Source organism: Puntigrus tetrazona, chromosome 11 (genome assembly GCF_018831695.1).
Source record: "Puntigrus tetrazona isolate hp1 chromosome 11, ASM1883169v1, whole genome shotgun sequence".
Lineage (NCBI taxonomy): Eukaryota > Metazoa > Chordata > Actinopteri > Cypriniformes > Cyprinidae > Puntigrus > Puntigrus tetrazona.
The window spans coordinates 1,148,416-1,153,415 of record NC_056709.1 but is presented as its reverse complement, the minus strand read 5'-3'; the positions used below and the strand labels follow the sequence as shown (position 1 = coordinate 1,153,415).

The 5,000-nt window shown below is 38.6% G+C and overlaps 4 non-coding genes across 4 annotated transcripts; all 4 read left to right on the top strand.

Moving 5' to 3' along the window:
- Positions 1–39: 39 nt before the first annotated feature.
- On the top strand, positions 40–111 carry trnac-gca. The gene has a single exon. It is a non-coding gene; the product is annotated as a tRNA-Cys (tRNA).
- A 373-nt stretch (positions 112–484) lies between these two features.
- On the top strand, positions 485–555 carry trnac-gca. The gene has a single exon. It is a non-coding gene; the product is annotated as a tRNA-Cys (tRNA).
- Positions 556–2,147: 1,592 nt separating this feature from the next.
- trnac-gca lies at positions 2,148–2,218 on the top strand. Its single transcript has one exon. It is a non-coding gene; the product is annotated as a tRNA-Cys (tRNA).
- Positions 2,219–4,641: 2,423 nt separating this feature from the next.
- Positions 4,642–4,712, top strand: trnac-gca. Its single transcript has one exon. It is a non-coding gene; the product is annotated as a tRNA-Cys (tRNA).
- Positions 4,713–5,000: the final 288 nt, after the last annotated feature.

The window sequence follows — 5,000 nt, the reverse complement described above, 5'->3', positions numbered from 1 at the left end:
TTTAGTTTTTTTTTTTTTTATTTGTCATCTGGTGCAACTGGGGGTATAGCTCAGTGGTAGAGCATTTGACTGCAGATCAAGAGGTCCCAGGTTCAAATCCGGGTGCCCCCTTTGTACTTCATTTGTTTGGGATGCTGGAGGTTTGGATGTCTACTTCTTTCATCATTTGTGCCTGGTTCACAAGTTTAGTTTTATCTCATGGTTTTGTTCGTTTAATTTTTTATTTGTTTTTTTTTATTTGTCATTTGTCATCTGGTGCAACTGGGGGTATAGCTCAGTGGTAGAGCATTTGACTGCAGATCAAGAGGTCCCGGTTCAAATCCTGGTGCCCCTTTGTACTTCATTTGTTTAGGATGCTGGAGGTTTGGATGTCTACTTCTTTCATCATTTGTGCCTGGTTCACAAGTTTAGTTTTATCTCATGGTTTTGTTCTGTTTTATTTTTTATTTCGTTTTTTTTTTTTTATTTGTCATCTGGTGCAACTGGGGGTATAGCTCAGTGGTAGAGCATTTGACTGCAGATCAAGAGGTTCCGGTTCAAGTCCGGGTGCCCCTTTGTACTTTATTTGTTTGGGATGCTGGAGGTTTGGATGTCTACTTCTTTCATCATTTGTGCCTGATTCACAAGTTTAGTTTTATCTCATGGTTTTGTTCGTTTCATTTTTATTTTTTTTTTTTTTTTGGATTTGTTATCTGGTGAAACTGGGGTTTAGCTCAGTGGTAGAGCATTTGACTGCAGATCAAGAGGTCCCCGATTCAAATCCGGGTGCCCCCTTTGTACTTGCAACGATTGGAACGTTCAAGGTTTGGATGTCTACTTCTTTCATCATTTGTGCCTGCTTCGTTTTATCTCATGGTTTTGTTCGTTTAATTTTTTATTTCGTTTTTTTTTTTTTTTATTTGTCATCTGGTGCAACTGGGGTATAGCTCAGTGGTAGAGCATTTGACTGCAGATCAAGAGGTCCCCGGTTCAAACCCGGTGCCCCTTTGTACTTGCAACGATCTGAACGCTCAAGGTTTGGATGTCTACTTCTTTCATCATTTGTTCCTGGTTCACAAGTTTAGTTTTATCTCATGGTTTTGTTCGTTTAATTTTTTTTTTTTTTTTTTTTTTTATTTGTCATCTGGTGCAACGGGGGTATAGCTCAGTGGTAGAGCATTTGACTGCAGATCAAGAGAGGTCCCGGTTCAAACCCGGTGCCCCTTTGTACTTGCAACGATCTGAACGTTCAAGGTTTGGATGTCTACTTCTTTCATCATTTGTTCCTGGTTCACAAGTTTAGTTTTATCTCATGGTTCTGTTTGTTTAATTTTTTTTTTTTTTTTTGTCTTGTGGTGCAACTGGGGTATAGCTCAGTGGTAGAGCATTTGACTGCAGATCAAGAGGTCCCTGGTTCAAATCCTGGTGCCCCTTTGTACTTGCAATGATTGGAACATTCAAGGTTTGGATGTCTACTCCTTTCATCATTTGTGCCTGCTTCGTTTTATCTCATGGTTTTTTTCGTTTAATTTTTATTTCGTTTTTTTTTATGATTTGTTATCTGGTGCAACTGTTGTGCCCCTTTTGTACTTCATTTGTTTAGGATGCTGGAGGTTTGGATGTCTACTTCTTTCATCATTTGTGCCTGGTTCTACAAGTTTAGTTTTATCTCATGGTTTTGTTCGTTTCATTTTTATTTGGTTTTTTTTTTTGGATTTGTTATCTGGTGAAACTGGGGTATAGCTCAGTGGTAGAGCATTTGACTGCAGCTCAAGAGGTCCCCGGTTCAAATCCAGGTGCCCCCTTTGTACTTCATTTGTTTGGGATGCTCAAGGTTTGGATGTCTACTTCTTTCATCATTTGTGCCTGGTTCGTTTTATCTCATGGTTTTGTTCGTTTAATTTTTTTTATTTTTTTTTTTTTTATTTGTCATCTGGTGCAACTGGGGTATAGCTCAGTGGTAGAGCATTTGACTGCAGATCAAGAGGTCCCTGGTTCAAGTCTGGGTGCCCCCTTTGTACTTTATTTGTTTGGGATGCTGGAGGTTTGGATGTCTACTTCTTTCATCATTTGTGCCTGGTTCACAAGTTTAGTTTTATCTCATGGTTTTGTTTGTTTCATTTTTATTTTTATTTTTTTTTTTTTTGGATTTGTTATCTGGTGAAACTGGGGGTATAGCTCAGTGGTAGAGCATTTGACTGCAGATCAAGAGGTCCCGGTTCAAATCCGGGTGCCCCTTTGTACTTCATTTGTTTGGGATGCTGGAGGTTTGGATGTCTACTTCTTTCATCATTTGTGCCTGGTTCACAAGTTTAGTTTTATCTCATGGTTTTGTTCGTTTAATTTTTTTATTTGTTTTTTTTTTGGATTTGTTATCTGGTGCAACTGGGGTATAGCTCAGTGGTAGAGCATTTGACTGCAGATCAAGAGGTCCCCGGTTCAAATCCTGGTGCCCCCTTTGTACTTGCAACGATTGGAACGTTCAAGGTTTGGATGTCTACTTCTTTCATCATTTGTGCCTGGTTCACAAGTTTAGTTTTATCTCATGGATTTGTTCGTTTAATTTTATTTTTTTTTTTTTTTTTTTGATTTGTGGTGGTGCAACTGGGGTATAGCTCAGTGGTAGAGCATTTGACTGCAGATCAAGAGGTCCCGGTTCAAATCCTGGTGCCCCTTTGTGTTTACAACGATTGGAACGTTCAAGGTTTGGATGTCTACTTCTTTCATCATTTGTGCCTGCTTTCGTTTTATCTCATGGTTTTGTTCGTTTTTTTTTTTTTTTTTTTTTTTTTTTTTTGTCATCTGGTGCAACTGGGGTATAGCTCAGTGGTAGAGCATTTGACTGCAGATCAAGAGGTCCCCGGTTCAAACGGGTGCCCCTGTAATGGAAATTATTCTAATTAATTACATTTAATGTTTATTGTTCACTTTAACACTGAATTGAATTAACTTCACTATTAAACTAACTTTACTTAAAGATAGATTACATATATATTGGTAACATCACGGTACTAGGCACGAAACACAGAAACATACATTAGTGACCTGGAATATTAGAGTTATGGGAAACATACACTGTGTGCGTGACAGAGGTTAAACCCATGTTAAACAACCTCATGGGAGTACAGGATGCCCTATCTGTGCTAGGTACGGAGATAAACTGGAGAACAATCAGACACTGTAAGCACAGATGGGTGGCGCATTGACTTTGGACTATTTCAATTGGTTTGAGATGAATTTGGCGACCTTTGAATGTATACTTTTTGCCTATAAAACCTCTAATCTGTGAGCTCACTGTTATCTCTTTGCTCACAGACTTCACTGTGTGTAAACCAGATCATTTTGTTCTCTGCGCGAGAGAAATAAAAGCAAGACAAAGACAAATTTGTTGGACTCTTTATTTTCAGTCTTCACATAATTCTGAGTTGAAAATTCCATGACCCTTTGTACTTCATTTGTTTAGGATGCTGGAGGTTTGGATGTCTACTTCTTTCATCATTTGTGCCTGGTTCACAAGTTTAGTTTTATCTCATGGTTTTGTTCGTTTAATTTTTTTATTTCGCTTTTTTTTTTATTTGTCATCTGGTGCAACTGGGGTATAGCTCAGTGGTAGAGCATTTGACTGCAGATCAAGAGGTCCCGGTTCAAGTCTGGTGCCCCTTTGTACTTTATTTGTTTGGGATGCTGGAGGTTTGGATGTCTACTTCTTTCATCATTTGTGCCTGGTTCACAAGTTTAGTTTTATCTCATGGTTTTGTTCGTTTTAATTTTTATTTTTTTTTTTTTTTTTTGGCATGTGGTGCAACTGGGGTATAGCTCAGTGGTAGAGCATTTGACTGCAGATCAAGAGGTCCCGGTTCAAAACCGGGTGCCCCCTTTGTACTTACAACGATTGGAACGTTCAAGGTTTGGATGTCTACTTCTTTCATCATTTGTGCCTGCTTCGTTTTATCTCATGGTTTTGTTCGTTTAATTTTTATTTCTTTTTTTTTTTTTTTTTTGTCATCTGGTGCAACTGGGGTATAGCTCAGTGGTAGAGCATTTGACTGCAGGTCAAGAGGTCCCGGTTCAAATCTGGGTGCCCCTTTGTACTTCATTTGTTTGGGATGCTGGAGGTTTGGATGTCTACTTCTTTCATCATTTGTGCCTGGTTCACAAGTTTAGTTTTATCTCATGGTTTTGTTCGTTTAATTTTTTATTTTTTTTTTTTTTTTATTTGTCATCTGGTGCAACTGGGGTATAGCTCAGTGGTAGAGCATTTGACTGCAGATCAAGAGGTCCCGGTTCAAACCGGGTGCCCCTTTGTACTTTACAACGATTGGAACGTTCAAGGTTTGGATGTCTACTTCTTTCATCATTTGTGCCTGCTTCTGTTTTATCTCATGGTTTTGTTCGTTTATTTTTTTATTTAATTTTTTTTTTTTTTTTTTTTTTGTCATCTGGTGCAACTGGGGTATAGCTCAGTGGTAGAGCATTTGACTGCAGATCAAGAGGTCCCCGGTTCAAACTGGTGCCCCTTTGTACTTGCATTTGATTGGAACGTTCAAGGTTTGGATGTCTACTTCTTTCATCATTTGTGCCTGCTTCACAAGTTTAGTTTTATCTCATGGTTTTGTTTGTTTGATTTTTTTTTTTTTTTTTTTTTTGTCATCTGGTGCAACTGGGGGTATAGCTCAGTGGTAGAGCATTTGACTGCAGATCAAGAGGTCCCCGGTTCAAATCCGGTGCCCCCTTTGTACTTTATTTGTTTGGGATGCTGAGGTTTGGATGTCTACTTCTTTCATCATTTGTGCCTGGTTCACAAGTTTAGTTTTATCTCATGGTTTTGTTTGTTTAATTTTGTATTTCTTTTTTTTTTTTTTTTTGGATTTGTCATCTGGAGCATCTGGGTGTATAGGTCAGTTGTAGACCACTTGACTGCAGCTGAAGAGGTCCCCGGTTAAAATCCTGGTGCCCCCTTTGTACTTGCAGCGATTTTAACGCTCAAGGTTTGGATGTCTACTTCTTTCATCATTTGTGCC